Below are 23,976 nucleotides of genomic sequence, written 5' to 3' on the forward strand. Positions count from 1 at the left end.
ATCTGCTCTGTGACCTTGGACATGTCACTTCACGTCTCTGGGCCTCAATTTCCTTTTCTATAAAATGGGGATTGAGACTCTGGGTCCCACGTGGGACAGGGACGGTGTCCAACAAGATTTGCTTGTATCCACCCCAGTGCTTTGGTGCAGGGCCTGGAATACAGTTAGTGCTTCACAAATAATAATAATGTTGGTATTTGTTAAGCGCTTACTATGTGCAGAGCACTGTTTTAAGCGCTGGGGCAGATACAGGGTAAGCAGGTCATCCCACGTGGGGCTCACAGTTAATTCCCATTTTACCAATGAGGTAACTGAGTCACAGAGAAGTTAAGTGACTTGCCCACAGTTACACAGCTGACGAGTGGCAGAGCTGGGAGTCGAACCCATGACCTCTGACTCCGAAGCCGAGGCTCTTTCCACTGAGCCACGCTGCTTCCCCTACCAGATACAGTGCCTGGAATACAGTTAGCGCTTCACAAATACCAGAATTACAATTACTGTTATTATTATATCTGGGGCAAATCTCCTCTCCAAGGGATGTGCATCCTTACTAGTGTTTAGGGGCATGAAATACTTTCTTACCCATCATGGCAGAAAGTGAAAGCTTTTAGAAAATTTGAGGTCAAGATGGTGGATCGCTATTTAGAACTGCAGAGAGGCAGTAGTGATAGTATTCATTCAGTGCTCCCTGGGGGACGTGCCCTCTACTCAGAGTATGGGGCCGGGAGTCAGAAGACCTGAGTTTTAATCCCACCTCGGCCACTTGTCTGCTGTGTGACCTTGGGCAACTCACTTCACTCCTCTGTACCTAAATTTCCTCCTCTGCAAAATAGGGATTCTTTACCAGTTCCTCCTCCCACTTAGAATGTGAGCCCTAGGATGGGACTTGATTGTATTTTGGATCTACCCCAGCGCTTACTACAGAGCTTGCCACATATTCAATAGTATTTATTGAGCGCTTACTATGTGCAGAGCAATGTACAAAGCGCTTGGAATGTACAAATCGGTAACAGAGACAGGCCCTGCCCTTTGACGGGCTTACAGTCTAATCTTGGGAGACGGACAGACAAGAACGATGGCAATAAATAGAATCAAGGGGAAGAACATGTTATTAAAACAATAGCAAATAAATAGAATCAAGGTGATGTACATCTCATTAACAAAATAAATAGGATAATGAAGATATATACAGTTGAGCGGACATAGTAAACTCTTAACAAATACCATTATTATTATGGTCATCATCACTATTATAATTTTTTTTATTATTACTAAGTGCTAGGAAAGAATGTGCAGTTGAGAATTAGATACAGTCGATGTCCTTCAAGGAGCTCATTATGTAAGATTATAAGGGTGGAGAGAGGATTGGTGACACACATGAGGAAAGAACTGAGACTCTTCCCTGCCTTTCATCCCAAACATATAATAATGGCATTTGTTAAGCACTATTCTAAGCGTTGGGGAGGATACAAGGTCATCAGGTTGTCCCACGTGGGGCTCACAGACGTAATCCCCATTTTACAGTCGAGGGAACTGAGGCACAGAGAAGTTAAGTGATTTGCCCAAAGTCACACAGCTGATAAGCGGCAGAGCTGGGATTTGAACCCGTGACCTCTGAGTCCCCAGCCCGTGCTTCTTCCAGTGATCCACGCTGCTTCTCTATTTGCTTCACAAATGCACATTCTGTTGTGGTGACCAGCAGTAGGAAAACATATTAACCTCTCCTCCCCACACCCAACACTTACACCCCCCACCCAAACTCCAGATCTGATGCTTTTAAAATAGTCCTGCTATAAATAGTTCTTAGATCTAATTTCCTTGTGTTTTATTCATTCTTTTGGAGGAGAAAATGTTGCAGAAGCAATGTCGAGAAGAGATATTTACTTGAATAAAGTCATATTTGAAAATGAAATTCACTTTTCTGCTTCATTTTCCAAATGAGTTTGTTCTTGTACCGTGTATGTGGTGAGTAATTGGTTTTAGTGTGAAATAGTTGACACTTTTAGGATCGTGATCATATTCCTTTTCTGACTGCTCCTTTTCTTTTATTGAAGGCACTGCTATATAGAAATTGATTATAGCCATTCTTGCGTAGTTTTTAATATCATTTGAAAGATTGATTCGTAGTATTTTGGAATATGTCAAAGCTAGCTTTGGCGGTGTATTTGTTAGCAGGTGATTTTATTGATGCCTTAGGAGGCTACTTTCTTTGAATCTCATAATAATGTAGGTATTTGTTAAGCGCTTACTATGTGCAGAGCTCTGTTCTAAGCACTGGGGTAGATACAGGGTAATCAGGTTGTCCTACGTGAGGCTCACAGTTAATCCCCATTTTACAGATGAGGTAACTGAGGCACCGAGAAGCTAAGTGATCTGCCCACAGTCACACAGCTGACCCGTGGCAGAGGCGGGATTCGAACCCATGACCTCTGACTCCCAAGTCCCGGCTCTTTCCACCGAGCCACGCTGGCAGCCATTCAAACTCAGTGATAATAGACAAAGACTGGTTGCCTCCCTAATGAGGTTAAGTGGTTTCCCGGGAAACAATGCAGGGTTTCCAGGTCAGATCAATCAATCAGGCAATGGTATTTATTGAGCGCTTACTATGTGCAGAGCACTGTACAAAGTGCTTGGGTGAGTACAATACAGCAGAATTAGAGGAAACGTTCCCTGACGGTGACGAGCTTACGTGAAATGCAATGAGTACGAAGACATGAAGATGAAAAACAGCGGGTTAGATTCTGTTTTTTCATGATTCCTTTCTGGTAGCTGGGATTATTGACCTGATTAATTTAGCTCCAATTTTCATGAATTCCATGAATTCCAGCAGGGGCAGAACTAGAAGAAGATTTGAGAAGAACTGATTTTTCTTGTTTTTGTTCTGTTCTGTTCTGCTTTGCTGTCCGTCTCCCCCGTTTAGACTGTGAACCCGTCATTGGGCAGGGATTATCTCTATCTGTTGCCAAATTGTACATTTCAAGTGCTTAGTACAGTGCTCTGCCCCTAGTAAGCGCTCAATAAATACTATTGAATGAATGAATTTGGGATCTTTCATGTAGGGAGAGAAATCTAGGTGCTTTAGATACTTGGAAGTGGCTTTTGGCCTCTCTGGGCACTGACAGTAGCTGCTCTGCTTTAATTTGCAGAGAAGAATGAGGTGAGAATGTGGCAGTGATGGTAGAAACTGTTGTTTAGTACTTTTCCAAGGGTTTAGGACAATGTTCTGCACACTGTAGTTCTCAAAAAATACCCTTGCTTGATTGGAAAAGCCTGGGGGTGGTGCAAAGGAGGAGAAAGTTGGTTGTTCCTTGACATATAGTACATGCTTAACAAGTACCATGATAGTAATAATAAATTGTTGTATTTAAGTACTTACTATGTGCCGGGCACTATGCTAAGTGATGGGTGGATTCAAGCAAATTGAGTTGGGCACAGTCCCTGTCCCACATGGGACTCACAGTCATAATCCCCATTTTACAGATGAGGTAACTGAGGCCCTGAATAAGTGAAGTGAGTTGCCCAAGGTCACACAACAGACATGTGGTGGAGCTGGGATTTAGAACCCATGACCTCCTCACTCTCAGGCTCGGGCTCTATCCACTAGGCCATGCTGCTTCTCTAGCATGATGATAATTGAGTCCTGAGCGGGCCCCAAATGGAACAGTTCAGTCATGGTATGGCCCTCCATGAAGTCAGGATCAGAGCACCCAAGAGGGCCTGAGACAAAAAAACTTATTTCTGGAGTTAGCCTTTTATAAAAGCAAATCTGTCCTAAGTGGGGCAGGACAAAAGTATTTTAAACTCCAGAAATATGTCACATTTTATCTAAGCCAAACATAAAAGACTTACTTGGATCATCTTCGTGCGGCAGCTCTTAAAGCGTATTACGCATTAAAAATGATTTTGGATTTTTTTTCCTTCCTCTCCATTTCCTTTATCCCTTCCTTAAGGATTTGGATATAGATTGTCCTGTGGAATACTGAAGGGAAACACTCAAAATAGCGACGCATTTACACCAACCGCTTTTCCAACAAAGAGTCGTCATCGGGAAGAGGTTGGGCTTGATAGGAATTTATCCAAGCTTCCTAATAAAAGAAGCTTAGTTCAAAGGGAGATTGAATGTAGCTTCACCACAGTGTTTTTCCCGAAGACTAGCTGGTGGCATCTGAAAGCATAATCTAGGCTATGGAGAAGCAGCGTAGCCTAATGGATAGAACAAGGGCCTGGGAGTCAGAAGGACCTGGGTTCTAATCCCGGTCCCGCCTCTTGTCTGCTGTGTGACCTCGGGCAAGTCACTTCACTTCTCTGGGCTTTCGTTACCTCATCTGTCAAATGGGGATTAAGACTGTGGGTCCAATGTGGGACAAGGACTGTGTCCAACCCAATTACCTTGTATCTATCCCAGAACTTAGTACAGTGCCTGACAGGTAAGTGCTTAACAAATAGTACAATTATTATTAATATTAATATACGTGTCAACCCCCCCTCCACCACATGCATGACATTCTCTAGACACCGTAAGCTCATTGTGAGCAGGGGACGTGTCTACCAACTGTATATTGTACTTTCCCAACCACTTACACAGTAAGGGTTCAATAAATACCAGTGATTGATTGATTGATGGCATATTTGAGATGGCTATCTGTCTCAATTTGAGAGAAAGCCTGGTGGGTAACAGATTTTAAAAGCCAAGTGCTGATAGTTAATATAAAATATTAATGCATTTACTAACATCACATTGTCGCTTAAGAGTTGATTTCAAAAACAAGTGTGTTTATGAGATGTCAGGCTGCTGAAACATAGTGCTTCTATTGAAATAAGACCCAGTAATACATTTGCTTTTGAGGGGTAAATTTAAGGTCCTGGTTCAACCTAGGACACAGACATTTACATTAGAAAGATAAACTTTTCAGTTACAACGTGGTTAATTTTGAACCAGTGTGACATTATGGTAATTTATTTGGAGGTCTGTTTTTGTGTTACGGAAACAGGACTGAAAACACCCTTCCCAGTTGCCTGAGAGTTATTGTGCCGTAGGCCAGACTATTCATACTATCCAATAGCTTCTCTTAACCTCCTGACATCTTGAAGAAATATGATGGTCGAGGCAAAGCTGGATTGAAGTTGATTCAACTCTTTTACAAGAAAATTGCGTTTGGAATAAAATAAAGTCTGCTGCGCCATCCCATGAGAAATTTTAATCGAATTGCAAAATCAAATGCTATGATCGCCTTAGGTTATATATAATTGAACATCAATATATGAAATTTTAAGTGCTCTACTGAAGGTCTTGGCTTCTCCTTTGGGATGCTGTATTCATGTAGGAGTTCAAAATATAACTAGGGGCAAGACTGAAAAGCAAAAATTTCTTTTAGCTGGAATTGTGGCCTTGTGACACTTTTAAGTTTACTACCCCCTTGGGTGTGGGTACCCTGTTGTAAATTCCTCGAGGGCAGCGACTACGTCTTCTGCTTCTAATGAACTCTCCCAAGGAGAAGCAATGTGGCTCAGTGGATAGCGCATGGTCCTGGGTGGCAAAAGGTCATGGGTTCTAATCCTAGCTCCGCCACATGTCTGCTGTGTGACCTTGAGTAAGTCAGTTCATTTCTCTAGGCCTCAGTCACCTCATCTGTAAAATGGGGATTAAGTGTGTGAGCCCCATGTGGGACAGGTACTGAGCCCAACCTAACTTGAATCTACCTCACCGCTTAGAATAGTGCCTGGCACATAGTCAGTGCTTAGCAAATACCATAATTATTATTATTATATAGTATAGTGCTCTACACACAATTGGTGCTTAATAAATAATATTGGTTAACTGAGCAAGGCTTTCACTCTGGGAATGAGTTTGGATTTTGGAAGAAAATCCATTCGTGAAATGCTTCGTCAATATAATCCTAATTCTTTTCTGAAAAATAGAAAGCTTGGTGTAATGTAATGTTTTGATTTTTGAATCACTGCCTGTTCCGTTGATTTTGGTCTCCTTTCCTTGGAGCCGGGGAGAGGCATGAGACTCGTGATACCCACCAACCACCCTAAGCACTCGACCAATGAGGTCATCTTTTTTTGAAAGAAAAATATAATGCATGATGTGTCCAAGTGCCAGGCACTGGTAGAGTTTTTCCAGTTGTGTTGGCCTTAGAAATGATCTCCAGATAATGACAAAGTCTGTCTGGATATTTGGGCTGCCAAGGGGTTATATAATAGAGTAAAAATCTATCGGACAATAGAACTGTGCCCCGATATCGTCTGTCTAGCTGTTGACTCCTTTCCCACGTCCTCCCCCAGGCCTGGAACTCTCTCCCCGTCCATATATGACGGTCCACCACTCTCTCCACCTTCAAAGCGTTGCTGAAGACACACCTCCTCCAAGAGGCCTTCCCTGACAAAGCCCTCTTTTCTCCAACTGGCTCTCCCTTCTGCCTTCTCTGTAAACTTGACTCTGTGTGACATGTGGAGAAGCACAGTGGCTCAGTGGAAAGTGCCTGCGCTTGGGAGTCAGAGGTCATGGGTTCGAATCCCTGCTCTGCCACCTGTCAGCTGTGTGACTGTGAGCAGGTCACTTCACTTCTCTGGGCCTCAGTTCCCTCATCTGTCAAATGGGGATTAACTGTGAGCCTCACGTGGGGCAACCTGATTACCCTGGTATCTACCCCAGCGCTTAGAACAGTGCTCTGCACATAGTAAGCGCTTAACAAATACCAACATTATTATTATTAGATTTTATCCCATCCCCAACTCCACAGCACTTGTGTACACATATTTCAATTAGATATTATGAATTGTTTATTCATGTTAATGAAATAATATTGTGTTGTTGGTTAAGTGCTTACTATATGCCAGGCACTGTACTAAGCTCTGGGGTAGATACAAGGTAATGGGATTGGACACAGCCCCTGTTCCACATGGGGCTCACTTTCTTAATCCCCATTTTACATATGAGGTAACTGAGTCACAGAGAAATTAAGTGACTTGCTCAAGGCCACACAGCAGACAAGTGGAGGATACGGAATTAGGACCCAGGCCCGTGCTCTATCCGTTAGGCCACGCTAGACCATAAGCTCCTGATGGCCAAGGAATGTGTCTGCTAATTCTGTAGTATTGTACTCTTCCAAACACTTAGTACAGAACTCTGCACGTTGTAAGTACTCAATCAAATCACTGATTGATTAATGGATGGATTGATAGTACAACAGCCTCAAATGACTCTGGGTTGACATGCTTTAATTTTGACAGTAGTAACGGAGCAATTGAGCCCATCCCCCAAAATGATTAAACATTCTAAGCCACTTGAACTTTTATCTCTTTATAAACATTGGGCTTCGTAATATTGAATCCCGTTGATTTTCAGTTGAGTGTTGGAGAAGAAACCTTAGAGTAGCTCTGGGCTGAGTGAGAGTAGAAGGTGACCTTGCGCTGGAGATTCAAATCCTAAAATTGGAAAAGAAAGCCATGAAAAACACATGTATTAAATGGGGAGTCGGGGGAGGTAGAGTAATTTTATTTTCATGATCTATGAGGATGGATTGCTGAGGTCTATAAAGGCTTTTTGGAAGCTCTTCCAAAATGTCTAAGATGTGGGTTTGTTGCAGAAGATTATAACCATGGTGGTAGTATTTATTGAACGTTGTTAACGGAGAATTCCAGGCTATCTAAAAGATGGTGTCTTTCAGGACACCGGTTTAAGATTTGAAGGTAATTTCTGTCTATTCCTGGCAGGTAGGTGGTGGGTCTGACATAATGATCAGGAAGCAGCAGCGTGGCCTAATGGTTAGAGCAGATGGGCCTGGGAGTCACAAGGACCTCGGTTCAAATATCGGTACCACCACTCGTCCGCTGCGTGACAAGTCACTTATCAGTCCGGCCCTCAATTGTATTTACCGAGCGCTTACTGTGTGCAGAACACTGTGCTAAGGCCTTGGGAGAGTACAATCTAACAATAAACAAACACATAACCTGCCCACAACGAGCTTACAGCCTAGAGGGTGAGTTTATGTGCCTCAGTTACCTCATGTGTAAAATGGAGATTAAGACTGTGATCTCCATGGAATGTGTCCAACCTGATTAGCTTATATCTACCTCAGGGCTCAGTAGTCAGCTACTCAGTGGGATTTATTGAGCACTTACTGTGTGCAGAGCACTGTACTGTGTGCTTGGAAGAGTACAGTGTAACAATAAACAGACATATTCCCTGTCCACGAGCTTACAGTCTATAAGCACTTAAATACCATCAAAAAAAAAAAAAAGGGAAGAGGGATGATGTCTGTTTCCCCTGCTATAATCTGAGGTCAAAAATTTACCAACTCTCTGGTGATGCTGGAGGGTTTTGGGCTGGCTAGTGATGAGAAGCAGCACGGCCTAGTGGATAGAGCACGGGCCTGGATTGAGGAGGTCATGAGTTCTAATCTGACCCCACCACTAGAGCAAGTCACTTCACTTCTCTGGGCCTTTTACCTCATCTGAAAATTGGGAATTAAGACAGTGAGCCCTATGTAGGACAGATACTTTATCTTGTATCTACCCCAGCCATTAGAACAGTGCCTGGCACGTAGTAGAGGTTTAATAAATACCATGATTATTATTATTAGAGGCAGATTCTTTCATCAGTGTCTGGTTTAGGGCAGCCACTGATGGACCTCATGAATTCTAGACAAAGAGATGCATGTGACTACATGTGTGCTATGCCAGGTACACAGCGTAACCTTATGATGTCCCCCACTCTAGATGTAAGCTCGTTGTGGGCAGGAAATGTCACGGTTATTGTTGTATTGTACTTTCCCAAGCGCTTAGTACAATGCTCTGCACACAATAAGCACTCAATAAATATGACGGAAAGAATGAATGTCCCAGATACCACTGTAAAGAAGCAGCATGGCTAAGTAGAGAGAGCCCGATCTGGGAAATCAGAAGGACTTGAGTTCTATTCCTGGCCGCGCCAGTTGTCCGCTGTGTGACCTTGGGCAAATCATTTCACTTCTCTGGGCCTCAGTTCCCTCATCTGTAAAATGGGGATTAAGACGGGGAGTCCCATGTGGTACATAGACTGTGTCCAACCTGATTAGCTTGCATCTACCCCAGTGCTTAGAAAGGTGCTCGGCCCATAGTAAGCGCATAACAAGTATCATGATAATAAATGATAAGAAGCGATCTGAGTTTGGCTGATCCTAGTGTGTTTTCCCAGGTGCCTCCCTGATCATCCTGAGGCCCAAACCCCTCACGCTCCCTTACATCACCGACTCTCGATGACTCTGGTTCCCTCCCACCCACCAACTTCAGACTCACCCCCCACTGCCAGCCCCCCCAGCACTTATATCCATATTTCTAATGTATTTATGCTCATATCTGTCTCCCCCTTTAGTCTGCTCTCTGTGGGCAGAGAATGTGTCTGTTATAGTGTACTCTCCGAAGCGCTTAGTACATTGCTTTGCACACAATAAGCCCTCAATAAATGCACAAGTACTGTACTAAGCACTTAGGAGACTATAGTAGAGTTAGACTTGATCCTGGGTCTCAAGGTGGTTGGAATTAGCAGCGGAGACAGACGCTGAAATAATTTGCAGATGGATAAGTGGATGTGGAAATAACAGAAGAGTGCTAAGCACTCTTTCCTCCACTTGATGTCCTTGTAAAGTGCATGTTACAAATCACAAGGAGTGCTCCAGGCATTGAGGTTGCTTTAATTACCAAAGTCCACTTCTAAATCTATTCTTTCACCCAAAGTCATTGTTAGAGTTTATTTGGGAGCTCTCTAGATTGAGATTACACCGAGGAAACACATTTCAAAGAGCAGTGCTAAAGAGTTCCTCTCTTCTTTGTTTTATTTCCCCAAGAATAATTTTTCTTAGTTCTGTGAATTCAAGACTCTTAGACTGGATTGGCAATGGATATTAAGGGTTCAAAGAACATATTCTCATCTTAAAAAAAACAACCAAAAAACAGATAGGCTATGGGTAGCCTAGTTCTTCCAAAGATGTTATGCCAAAACACTAGCTAACTTTATTCTTGCACTGTACTTCAAAATTCAGAGTTAAAAAACTGAAGGTGCCCAAATCTAAGTTTTATAGGGAGGTGGGATTCAAAAAGGATCATAAAACAGTTTCATTGAAGATATTTGTTAATTCCTAAAGGCACATTGCCCTATTGGCAAATATTCTGTTTTTAAAACAGTATTGTATGCTGCTTAGAGAAATCTTTTTCACTTATTACCTGTTAATAATTTTAATAATAACTGTGGTATTGGTTACACACTTTCAATGTGTCTATCTGTATACTAATCACCGGGATAGATACAAGATAATCAGGTTGGGCAGAGTCCCTGTTCCCAATTCATTCATTCAATCATATTTATTGAGTGCTTACTGTGTGCAGAGCACTGTACTAAGTCCTTGGGAGAGTAGAATACAATAATAAATGACATATTCCCTGCCCATAACGAGCCAACAGATTTGAGGGAGACAAACATTAATGTAAATTGCATAAATAAATGGGATTTACGGTCAAAGTAGGAGGGAGAACAAGCATTTAATTCCCATTTAGCAGATGGGAAAATAGAAGCCCAGAGAAGTTGTTACTTGCCCCAGGTGACACAGCAGGGGAGTAGCAGAGCCAGAATTAGAACCCAGGTCCTCTGATTCCCATGCCTGAGCTTTTTCCACTAGACCATACTGCTTCTGCCAGTAAATCCAGTGTGATTTGGGGGCTTCTGAGCAAATGATATGTGTAAAGCAAGAATATGTGTATGCGCATACCTAAGTTTAAGATGAATTATGAAGTTTAAATATATGTAATTGAGAACAATACATTTAAATTTTGAATAATAAAAATAACATCTGAATTCATTTGCTTCTTGATTTTTAAAATCTTTCTTTTCTTTTTTTTTTTTTTAGGAGGACTACTCTCCAGCAGATTTTTTCCAGGCTATCACTAAACAACTGAACTATAGGTAAGGAAAAAAAAACAAGGTGTCTTTAATACCATGGTTTTTCTTTAGAATCAATATTTAACAATGTTTACTATCTCATGAAAATTGAGAATATTTAATACTACTTCTTAAGCACTTACTATGTTCTAGGCACTGTTCCAAGCACCGGGTAGATACAAAATAATCGGGTTGGACACAGTCCCTGTCCTACACGGGGCTCACAGTCTTAATCCCCAATTTACAGATGAGGTAACTGAGACACAAAGAAGTGAAGTGACTTGCCCAAGGTCACACAGCAGAGAAGTGGGAAAATAGGGATGAAAACCCAGGTCTTTCTGACTCTCAGGCCCATGCTCTATCCATTAGGCAACACTGCTTCTCAGAATTGTCCAGACCATACCAGTTGTCAGAATTGTCCGGTCTTGGAGAGTTGGGTCTAATACATGTACTGTGCTCTTCTGTCACTGCTTTGTTTTTTGGAGTTACCTCAACGGACAGTGATGAGGCTTAAGTTAAGAAACTTTTATAAAAGGGTAGTAAAAGACAGTTTCTTCTCACATTCTAAGAGGGAGGGAGGACAGGTACTGAAATCGATTTACAGATGAGGAAACGGCGGCACAGAGAAGTTAGGTCACGATGGTGTTTATTCAGCCGTGACTACGTGCCAAGCACTGTTCTAAGCACAGAAGTTCTAAGCGTTCTTGCCAAGGTTACATAGAAGGCTTTCCCTGGCTAAACCCGCCTTCCCCCTCCCTGCCCTCCCTTCTGTTTACTTTTGGGCTCCGATCTGTACCACTTAAGCACTTGATATGCAACCCACACTCAACCCTGCAGCAATTACATTCGTATCCTTACACGCTGCCGTTTTCCTCCATCTGTAATGGATTTTAATATCTGTCTCCCCCTGTAGACTGCAAGCTTCTTGTGGGCAGGGATCATGTATGTACCGTCTGTATTAACCTGTACTTTCCCAAGTGCTTAACACAGTGCTCTGCACTCAGTAAGTGCTCAATAAATAACATTGATCGGATGAAACAGACTGATGACGCGCCATGTACGTACGTACGCTACCGCCCTTTGAATCAATCAGGCATGGGCCTGGGAGTCAGAAGGTCATGGGTTCTAATCCCAGCTCTGCCAGGTGGCTGTTGTGGGACCTTGGGCAAATCACTTCACTTCTGTGCCTCAGTTACCTCGTCTGTAAAAAAATGGGGATTAACAGTGTGAACCCAACGTGGGACAGGGATTGTGTCCAACCTGATTAATATGTACAACTCCAGCACTTAGAACAGAGCTTGGCAAATAGAAAATGCTTAACAAGTACCATAATTATTACTGTTATTATCAAAGATCTTTGCTTACCTTTTGCAAAGCACCATACTAAGTGCTTGGGAGAGTATAATACAGCAGTGTCCGATAGACAGGTTCCTTACCTACAAGAAGTTTAGAATCTAAATATTTCATTTCTATCTTCAGCACTTACACACCTATACATTTGTTTAAATTTGTATATTTGTGTATTAACTTAGCTATTTCACTCTGGCACGTGTGTACTCCATCCTTTGTTATCCTTCTTCTTCTTCCTTTCCCACCTACTTGTAAATCATTTAATCTGTCCATTCCATTAGATTGTAAACTCCCAGAGAACAGTGAGTGTGTGATTTATTTCTACTGAGTTCTCCCAGGTGCTTAGAACAGTGCTTTTCTCCTAGTGGGTGCTCAACGCTGGTAATAAGTACTTTGGGAAAATTAGCAGTGCCAAGCCTGTCTAGAATATCTAGTGTTTCACTGTACTTCAATCTCGTCTTTATCACTGCCAACCCCTTGCCCACATCCTGCCTCTGACCTGGAACTCCCTCCCCCTTCATATCCGATAGCTCACCACTCTCCCCATCTTTAAATCCTCCTTAAAGTCTCCTCCAAGAGACCCTCCCCAACTTAGCCCTGATTTCCTCTACACTCTCTCCCTTCTTCACCCCCCTTAAATTTGGATTTGAACCCTTTAAATATTTAATATAAACCCCCACCCACAGCCCTTATGTACAGATCCATAAATCTAGGTTCTAAGTCCCTTCTGGGCTGGGAACCTGTCTGCCAACTCTGTCATAGTGGACTCTCCCAAGTGCTTTGTTGAGTGCTCTGCACAAAATAAGCGCTCAATAAATAACACTGATTAGCATAACGTGGACATTGATCAAGGAATGCCTTATGGAGGGTTTAGGGAGGCATGACTAAGTGAGTAGAGCGTGGTCCTAGGAGTCAGGTTGTGGTTTCTAATCCCGGCTCTGCCACCTGCCTGCTGTATGACCTTTGGCAAGTCAATTCACTTCTCTGTGCCTCAGTTACATCACTGGAAAATGGAGAATAAGACTGTGAGCCCCATGTGGGGCAGAGAATATGTCCAACCTGATTATTTGCATCTATCCCAGTGCTTACTACCTTGCCTGGCACATAGAAAGCACTTAACAAATGCCTTTTTTTTTTAAAAAAAAAAAAGCTATTTCACTCATTCATCAACTAGCTTACATGCTTTGAGTGCCTATGGGTGTGGGAATAGTATTGTTTTAAGGATTGAATTTGAAAAATGTTAACTTTAAAGGACGTTATTAGTGGGAATAGCTAGCTGCACAATTTAATTAGCGTTCTCGGTTAGAAGCATCCTTTTTAACCACATCTTTGGTAAAAATCAATATTACAACAAGGACAGATGCTATTGCTCTTTAATTTGATTTTGACACTCAATAAACCCTTAAACACTCTTGGTGTTTGGGTCAATTTTTTGTTGACTAAAGCTTTGAAACAGTTCCGTTTTATTTTGTAAAACAATACCAGGTCATTTACCAAGTTGTTATCAATCCTACCCTTGGGTTTTCTCTAATACTTGATATCAGCACTGTGTAATAGGTTACCTGTTAATCTTTGTTGACACATTTAGATGGCTTCCTCCACACTCATATTTTGAAGGGCGTTGGAGTGCCTTTATCATTAAGTGAAACATTCATAAACCTTTGTAGCTACAGACAAGAGCCCCACATTCTGAAGATTTTTTTCAGTCTGTTAATGGACCTTGACCGAAAGAAGAGAGGTGTTAATATCGGTCACAGTGTCACTGAAATTGTTTGGTTTAATTATAGTGATGAACACAATTATTTATGGCATTCAAAATACACTTATGATGTGCTAAACACTGTACTAAGTGCTGGGTTAGATATAAAATGAACAAACCAAACAAAATCCAAATAATCCTGCAGTCATAAAGAAAATCCCAAGATCTGTTTTTTCAGAATCTCATTTTTTGTCAGTTAACTGACCACTAGGTTCCACAAAAAGGAAAAGAGTTGCTTAACCAAAAAAGGGAAAATAAAGTTTAAGTAATAATAATAATAACTGTGGTATTTAAGCACTTACTATGTGCCAAACACTGTACTAAACTCTGGGTGGATAAAAAGCAGTGTGGCTCAGTGGAAAGAGCCTGGGCTTTGGAGTCAGAGGTCATGGATTCGACTCCCGGCTCTGCCACTTGTCAGCTGTGTGACTGTGGGCAAGTCACTTCACTTCTCTGGGCCTCAGTGACCTCATCTGTAAAATGGGGATTAACTGTGAACCTCACGTGGGACGATCTGATTACCCTGTATCTCCCCCAGCACTTAGAACAGTGCTCTGCACAAAGTAAGCGCTTAACAAATACCAACATTATTATGATTATTATTAAAAGCGAATCGGGTTGGAAATCGGGTAGGGAGGGAAAGAGTTCTGTTTTGGACATGTTTAGTGTGAGGTGTCAGCAAGACTTCCAAGGAGAGATGGCCTGAAGGCAGGGTAAAATGCAATAGGGCAGAGGAGAGAGGTCAAAAACCCCAGCCACTTTTTTTCAACCATAAATTCAATTAAAAATTGAGGCTACATAGTGTTCTTAGTTCATTCCAATTGACTTTGCCAATAAAATGGAGGATATGAGCTGCTGCGTGTGTAACTTGACTGCTCTCAACTCTACGCTTCACAACCCCTCTGAGAAGAGGCAAGTTTCTTTCCTTAGAGAAAAGAAAAATTGTCCTGGAGATGTTTGTGGCTATGTTCATCAAAGAAACTCACAGCACCCAATCTTCTATTTTCCATGCGGTATTGAACAGGATGCAAAATAAACCACAAAGCGATTTCACAAATAACGTGATTCACTGGACTCTGCAAGGGGAGAAAAGTATTTTCACCTTTACCATTTGGCTAGGTATCCAGGGTTCCTAATTAAGCCATTTAGTTTCTTCCAGAAGATAGGTCTTCAAGTTGCAAATTGGGGTCCTGTTGAAGGGACTCGTTTTTTTTTTTTTTCCTCTGTGAAGGTGGCCCATTGATAGCACTAGGATACCAGATGTGCTTTTTCCACCCCAGAAAGAATAGACAGTCGTTTCAAGACTGCGAGCTCACTGTGGGCAGGAATGTGTCTGTTGTTATACCGTACTCTACCAAATGCTTAGTACAGTGCTTTGCACACAATAAGCCCTCAATAAATATGATTAAATGAATGAATGTGTGTTATAACAGTAACGTAATGATTTCAGAGTTTAAGAGCCCAACTCTGGGTCAGACACCATAGTGCATAGAGCATGGGCCTGGGAGTCAGAAGGTCATGGGCTCTAATCCTAGCTCCACCACTTGTCTGCTGTGTGACCTTGGGCAAGTCACTTCACTTCTCTAGGCCTCAGTTGCCTCATCTGTAAAATGGAGATTGAGACTGCGAGCCCTACATGAGACAGGGATTGTGTCCAACCCAATGTGCTTATAGCCATTCCAACGCTTAGTACAGTATCTGGCACATATGAAGCAGCGTGGCGCAGTGGAAAGAGCACGGGCTTTGGAGTCAGGGCTCATGAGTTCGAATCCCAGCTCCGCCACTTGTCAGCTGTGTGACTGTGGGCAAGTCACTTAACTTCTCTGTGCCTCAGTTCCCTCATCTGTAAAATGGGGATTAAGACTGTGAGCCCCACGTGGGACAACCTGATTCCCCTGTGTTTACCCCAGCGCTTAGAACAGTTATTATTCTTGTTATAATAATTATAATTGTTATTATTTATTATTAGATCTTACATAATCTTTGTCTCCACATGTGGCTAACTGACTAAATAGGAGAAAGAACAGGTATTGAATCCCAATTTTAATAACAATAATAAATGACAGTTTTTGTTAAGTGCTTACTTCATCCCAAGGACTGTTCAAGCACTGGGGTAGATACAAGGTAACCGAGTTGGCCCACGTGAGGCTCACAGTCTTAATCCCCATTTTACAGAGGAGGTAACTGAGGCACAGAGAAGTTAAGTGGCTTGCCCAAGATCATACAGCAGACAAGTGGCAGAGCCGCAATTAATACCCATGTCCTCCGACTCCCAAGCTCGTGCTCTTGTCACTAAGCCACACTGCTTATTTTACAGATGAGGGACTGAGTCACAGAGGAATTAAGTGGCCTGCCCAAGATCACACAGAAAGCAGATGGTCGAGATGGGATTAGAACCCAGTACCTCTGAGTCCACAGCCCGTGGTCTTTCCATTAGGCACTGTCATTGTGCTTCCTAAAGAACCTGGTACAGAAATCCTTTATAGAACCTAAAAAGTGACCCTGGTGATCTCCCCTATTTTGTTCTAGAGACTTTGCATTCCTCTCTCAGATCCCTGTGAGCAGGATTCCCCTTCCAAACCTTGGGACTTGGGAACAAGAGGACAAGGGCTTAAAAAAAAAAACCAACAGTCATAAATGGCATGACGCCCAGATCGTAAGCTCCTTTAGACAGTAAACTCTGTGGACAGGGAATGTATCTGTTTATTGTTTACATTGTACTCTCCCAAGTGCTTAGTACAGTGCTCTGCACAAAGTTAGCACTGAAAAAATACAATTGAATGAATAAAGGCATATTGGGTTATCTAAGTTGTAAATCCTCAAACTTTTCCTTGTTTTCAGATTTCATGGTTTTACGCTACTTGTTGCGATGGTGTACCTTTAAATGGTTTAATTGTTTAATTAACTAATAAGCAATTTAAATTGTTTTAATTTAAGTATTTAACACAGAAACTGTTGCGTGGAGGTTAGAGAGAGCAGAGCAATGACGGGAAGATATATAGCATGTGCAAATCAATCAATACTATTTATTGAGCGCTTACTGTGTGCAGAGCACTGTACTAAGTGCTTGGGGAAATACAATACAACAATAAACTGTGACGTTCCCTGCCCACAATGAGCTCAAAGTCTAGTGGGGGAGACAGACATCAATACAAACAAGTAAAATTACAGAGCTATAGATAAGTGCTGTAGGGCTGGGAGAGGGGAGAGCAAAGGGAGCAAGTCAGGGTGACACAGGAGGGAGTGAGAGGTGAGGAAAAGTGACGCTTAGTCGGGGAAGGCCTCTTGGAGGAGATGTGACTTCAACAAGCCTTTGAAGGGGAGAAGAGTGTCTGTCAGATTTGAGGTGGGAGGGTCTTCCAGGCCAGAGGCAGGACGTGGGCCATGGGGCAGGCAGTGAGACTGTCGAGATGGAGGCACAGTGAGAAGGGTAGCACCAGAGGGGTGACGTGTGCAGGCTGGGTTGTAGAAGGAGAGAAGCGAGGCGAGGAAGGAGGGGGCAAGGTGTTGGAGTGCTTTAAAGCCAAAGGTGAGGAGTTTTTGTTTGATACAGAGATGGATGGGCAATCACTGGAGATTTTTGAGGAGCGGATGACGTGTCCCTAACTTTGTAGAAAGATAATCCAGGCAGCGGAGTGAAGTGCGGACTGGATTGGGGAGAGGCAGGAGGTTGGGAGGTCAGCAAGGAGGCTTGATGCAGTAATAGGATGAGTGATTGTATTCACGGGGTAGCTGGATGGATGGAGAGAAAAGGGCAGATTTTAGCGATGTTGTGAAGGTGGGACCGACAGGATTTGGTGACGGATTGAATATGTGGGTGGAGTGTAAGAGAGGAGTCAAGGATAATGCCAAGGTTACGGGCTTGTGCGACGGGAAGGATGGTGGTGCCATCTACAGTGATGAGAAAGTCAGGGATTTAATAAATAAAGGGTATGTACATAAGTGCTATGGAGCTGAGGGAGGGGTGAATAAAGGGAGCAAATAAGGACGACACGGAAGAGAGAGGGAAAAGAGGAAATGGGGGTTAGTCAAGAAAGGCCTCTTGGAGGCCTTCAGTAGCACCCAGGGCTTCTGACTCCCGGTCCTGTGCTCCTTCCACTAGAACCCCAGTGTTTAGTATAGTGTCTGGCCCATAGTAAGCACTTAATAAATGCCATAAATACATACAGACTGCTCCAATCTTTCCACCAAAGAGTAGATTTGCTTGTGTAAGAATTCTTAGTTTGCTTGCTAATAATAATGATAATAATTGTGATGTCCTGTGTTGGTTATGTGGAATTTGCATGCAACTCTAGCACTACACTTACAAGGAAGACTGGGAGAAAGAGGCAGCCTAACCTAATGGAAAAATCCAGGAGACCTGGGTTTTAGTCTCAGCTCTGCCAGTTAGCCTCCCCTTACTTTGGGAAAGGAACTTAATTTCTCTAGGCCTCAGTTTCCTTATTAAGTAAAATAAAAGACCTTTGATTTCCATGACCCTTAAATTGTGAGCCCCATGAGAGATAGAGAATATGTCCCCTGTGGTTTTCTTATATTTAACCGGTGCTAAAGATTACTGTAATGTTTCTAGAGACCAAGACTCCTTGAAGCAGGGTGGATGGAAATTGATGGCAGCGGAGAGAGGAGAGGATGGAATGTGAGAGGCTTGGGGAGGCAAAGAAAGGAGAGAGGGGCATGGAGAGGGGAAGAAAAGGGTACAGTAAAGAAAAACTGGGAAGGTGGAAGAGGAGAAAGAGGATGAAAGCGAAGCAATTAGAGAGTGGAAGAGCCCGAGTGATCAGTAGGTAGGGAGCAAACTAGGAAAGGCAAGAAGCAGAATACTCCAATCGGTTTGCGGTTTTTCTTTTGTAACGCAATCTTGTAAGTGTCCAGATTGCCCCTAATGAGAAGCAGCGTGGCCTAGTGGAAAGAGCTCAGGCCCGAGAATCAGAAGACCTGATTCTCTGTCCAACCGTATATGTACCCTAGTGCTTAAAACAGTGCCTGGCACAGAGTAAGTGCTTAACAAATACCAGTTTTGTTTTTAAGAAAAGTGTCATGCCCGTTGTTGGGCAGGGATTGTCTCTATCTGTTGCCAAATTGTACATTCCAAGCGCTTAGTACAGTGCTCTGCACATAGTAAGCACGTAATAAATGCAAGTGAATAAGTGAATGTTTGGTAACTGAGCAAGAAAAGTGTCGGGTTGGATGATACCTTAAGTTGCTGCTTACTTCTACTTGTGAAAATTTAAGAATTAAAAGGAGAATTTGGTGAGCAGGATTTGGTAAGCAGTTAGAGCCTGGCGGATAAAACGGGAGCTCCCTATATTTGCAGGAGACAAAGGTGTGGAGATGGGAGGAAGAATGCAAGCTGTGCTTATTAAATTATGTTATCACTGCCATCACAACAAAGCTGGGGTTCCTTGCTGTGTTACTTAATGAAATCGAGTAGACCCAGAAGAGTCTGCCTGCCTGTATTTTTACACAAGTTCTCGTGTTTACCCAAGGCAGCCAGCTGGGAATCATGGGCTTCCTGATCTATTCCCTTTTCCCCTCTGTCCTTTTCTTTAAAATGGTATTTAAGCACTTACTATGTGCCAGCCACTGTATTAAGCACTGGGCTAGATACAAGATAATCATGTTGGACACAGTCCCCGTCCCACGTGGGGCTCACAATCTTAATCCCCAATTTAAAGATGAGGTAACTGAGGCCCAGAGAATCATCATGATGATGGCATTTAAGCGCTTACTATGTGCAAAGCACTGTTCTAAGCACTGGGGAGGATACAAGGTGATCAGATTGTCCCACGTGGGGATCACAGTCTTAATCCCCATTTTACAGAAGGGGTAACTGAGGCCCAGAGAAGTGAAGTGACTTGCCCAAACTCACACAGCTGAAAAGTGGCTGAGCCAGGATTTGAACCCATGACCTCTGACTCCCAAGCCCGGGCTCTTTCCACTGAGCCACACTGCTTATCTGTAATTCATGGATTAGAACCCATGTCCTTCTGACTTCCATGCATTCATTCAATTGTATTTATTGAGAGCTTACTGTGTGCAGAACACTTCCAGGCCATTGCTCTATCCATTAGGCCATGCTACTTTTTCATTATTAATCCCTAATCAGTGGTATTGAGTGCTTACACTGTGCAGAGCACTGTACTAATCAATTGGGAAAGCATAAAAGCACCTGCCTTCCAGTAGGAAATCTGATATCCCACCTAGCACTCTTCTGGTTAATTATGATACCCTTGACGTGTTCACGCCTCTCTTGGCTCCAGCCGAAACAAAAATGGAATTAATGGTGGGTGAGCACTAATTCCCTAGTGGAAAAGTTGTTTCTCCGCATTTCTCTTTTGGTTAGGACCTGCTATTAGTCAAGCCAGAAGTTTTAGAGTTTTACCAGTGGAAGGGGTGAAAACATAATTATCTGTAATTGAGAGCTAATTATAGTGAGTTAGCAACCGGCCACCAGTTGTAGTGAAGTGTGTAGTAAACTCCTTCTGACAAAGCAGGATGAGATGATTTTGTTGGCAAGAATCTTTGACTAGTGAATGAATTATGAGCAATTATATTAATGCCTGTCTCCCCGTCTAGACTGTAGGGGGTAGGGGACATGTCGACCCACTCTCTGCATTATTCTCCCAAGCACTTTGTTCAGTGCTCTGCACAAAGTCAGAGCGCAGTAAATACCATTGATAATGATGATGCCAGAGAATGGATCCATTTGAAGCAAGGTTTTCCATTTAGACATGGATCTTTCCCTGCTAGTCTGGTCAGTAGCTAAGTGGCTATGGATGAGTTGTCATTTCTTTTTATTTTTTTCAGGCCAGATGTTGATGGGTTGTTGTTTTTTTACTGGATATTTAGGCGTTCATTAATCTGGAATTGGATAGCTGAAAATCGTTTTGTTGTTCTATTTATTGATTATAAGATTACAAACACGAGAAGAACTCCAGGAGAAAGGTTTGTCTGTAATTTCCAAATAAAGGAAACACATGTACAAAATGCTTACTATTTGTAACATTAAGGGCAGGGTAAAACCATGTTAGAACTCTTTGTCATTGATGAAAGAACAAAGCACACAAGAGATGGAGAAAACCCCACAGCACAATTACCCTATTACAAGAGTAAATTGGAACAAGGAAATATATTGTTCTGAATGCCTTCTGAAATGACAGCTCTATGGAAAGCTAGTTAGGAGGATGAAAAATGTTAGCTGAAGCAACTATTTCTACTAGGACCTGTCAGTTAAGCATTGGACTTTACATTTGTCAATTGGAGAAACGCACATGCAGAGCTGACCGATGAAATATGGAATCAACAATGAGTCCAAAAATCAGAATACTACTCCCAGATAAGTATTCTGTTTCAATGCCGTCACTCTGTCACCTAGAATGGGGAAGGAAAGGGAGGGTCTTTGCTTTTCAGGGTGCTTCCTCCTCCCACCCTGCCTTCAATCCTCTCCAGCGCCGTGCGTGGTGGTGGTGATGGGAGTGGGATTGCTAGTTGAGGCATGGTGAGAGAGAAGCAAGGAGCAAGTTGCTTCTTTGTGCCTCAGTTTTCTCGTAATGAAATAACTGGTAATTTGTATAAGCCAGAGTTTGTTTAATTCCCAAATATTTGAAAGCTTCAGTACGGATGATTGCCTAATCTTAGTACTGGAGTGAGCGAGACTGTAAATTCTCCAAGGGGAGGAAAGCCAATGGGAGTTGGGGGGGGCACTAAGGGATTATGTTTTATGATGAGGAGGAGGGGGAGGCAGCGCCATGTACGAGAGGAATCTTCCCCTTCACCTTGAGGTTGATAGACTCAATAGGGCATCCAGTCAATCTTGGAAGCGAGCAACAATTCATTAATTTGCAATTTATATTAATGTCTGTCTCCCCCCCCCCCCCCCATACTGTAAGCTCCTTATGGGCAGGGATTGTGTCTGTTCATTGTTCTGTTGTCCTCAGTGCTTAGTAGGTTGCTCTGCACACAGTAAGTGCTCCATAGATATGACTGACTAACAGTATTGTCATGCAGATCACAGCCCTGCCAAATCCTCTTGGCTCTTCCTCCACAACACTTCCAGAATCCACCCCTTCCTCTCCATCCATCTGCCACCACTTGGTCCCTGACCTTGTTCTAACCCAGCCCGACCATTCCGTCGGCTTCCTTGTCGATCATTCATCCTCCAGTCCCTCTCTCACACGGGATCATTTTGCTCAAAATCTCGACGGGCCAACATCTCCCCACTCCTCAAAACTCTCCCATTCCTCTCCCCATCAAGCGGAAACTCCTCATTATCAGTTTTAGGGCACTCAGTAAGTTTTTTTCTCTGATTTATCTCACTCCACTTCAGCTCACTCCTTTTAAGTTAACTTAATCATTGTGCCTCAGTCCCCTTTCTCCTCTCAGTGACCTCCTCTTAATTCCCACCCTTTTGCCTGGAATTTCCTCCCAGTTCACATCCGTCAGACTAATAATAATAATAATGATGTTGGCATTTGTTAAGCGCTTACTATGTGCCAAGCACTGTTCTAAGCGCTGGGGTAGACACAAGGGAATCAGGTTGTCCCATGTGGGGCTCACAGTCTTAATCCCCATTTTTACAGATGAGGTAACTGAGGCACAGAGAAGTTAAGTGACTTGCCCACAGTCACACAGCCGACAAGTGGCAGAGCCGGGATTCGAACCCATGATCTCTGTCTCCAAAGCCCGTGCTCTTTCCACTGAGCCACGCTGCTTCTCTAACTAGTGTTCCCTCCATCTTCAAAACCGTTCTGAAATCACATCTTCCCCAGGAGGCTTTCCCCATTTAACTTGTCATGTCCCCAGCCTATGTCCTTCCCCACAAATGACACTTTGTCACTTCTGTGCCACCTAAGCACTTCAATCATATTTATCCAGCACTTAATGTGTGCGGTACTAAGCCCTTAGGAGAGTACGGTATAACAGAGTTGGTAGACGTTCTCTGTCCACAAGGCGCTCACAGTCTAGAGAGAGACAGACATTAAAATAAATTATGGATCTGTACATAAGTGCTGTGGGTCTGAGTGTGGGCTGACTATCAAGTGCTTAAAGGGTACAGATCCAAGTACAAGAGGAACACAGAAGGGAGAGGCAGTGGGGGAAATGAAAGCTCAGTAGGGGAAGGCCTCTTGGAGAAGATAGGGTTTTAATAAGATGTTGAAGGTGGGGAGAGTGGTGGTCTGCTGAATATGAAGATCAGGCTTTATTTCCCTACTCCTCAAGAACCTCCAGTGGATGCCCGTCCACCTCCATATCAAACAAACTGCTTACCATCAGCTTTAAAGCATTCAATCACCTTATCCCTTCCTACCTCACCTCACTACTCTCCTACTACAACCCAGCCTGGACACTTGGTTCCTCTATTGCCAAACTACTTCCTGTACCTCGATCTCGTCTAGCTCACTGCTGACACCTTGCCCACATCCTGCCCCTCTCCTGGAATGCCCTCCCTCTTCATATCCAACAGATAATCGCTCTCTACACCTTCAATGCCCTCCCTCTTCATATCCAACAGATAATCACTCTCTACACCTTCAAAGTTTTATTAAAAACATATTTCCTCCAAGAGGCCTTCCCTGACTAAGCCCTCATTTCTTCTTCTCCCACTCCCTTCTGCATCGTCCTTGCACTTGAATTTACACCCTTTATTCACCCTTCCCTCAGCCTTACAGCATTTATGTACAGATCCATAATTTATATTAATATCTGTCTCCCCCCTTCACTGTAAACTCATTGGGGGCGGGGAATGTTCATGCCAACTTTGTTATATTGTAATAGTAATAATTATTATGGTATGTAATTGCTTACTACATGCCAAGCACTGTTCTAAGTGCCGGGATAGATACCTGATAGATCAGGTTGGAAACAGTCCCTGATCCCCATGAGGCTCACAGTCTAAGTAGGCGGGAGTAGGATTGAATCCCCATTTTAAAGATGAGATAACTGAGGTACA

At 43.0% G+C, this 23,976-nt stretch overlaps 1 protein-coding gene across 4 annotated transcripts in view; it reads left to right on the plus strand.

Annotated features, from left to right (window-relative positions):
- APBA2 (amyloid beta precursor protein binding family A member 2) overlaps window positions 1-23,976 on the plus strand; it is a 284,562-nt gene that overhangs the window by 130,855 nt on the left and 129,731 nt on the right. For all 4 annotated transcript variants that reach the window (XM_029066265.2, XM_029066267.2, XM_039912036.1 and 1 more), the window contains one exon: window positions 10,887-10,942. The gene's annotated coding sequence lies outside the window, so the exon portion shown is untranslated. The remainder of the gene's footprint in view (window positions 1-10,886; window positions 10,943-23,976) is intronic.

Source organism: Ornithorhynchus anatinus, chromosome 5 (assembly GCF_004115215.2).
Source record: "Ornithorhynchus anatinus isolate Pmale09 chromosome 5, mOrnAna1.pri.v4, whole genome shotgun sequence".
Classification (NCBI taxonomy): Eukaryota; Metazoa; Chordata; class Mammalia; order Monotremata; family Ornithorhynchidae; genus Ornithorhynchus; species Ornithorhynchus anatinus.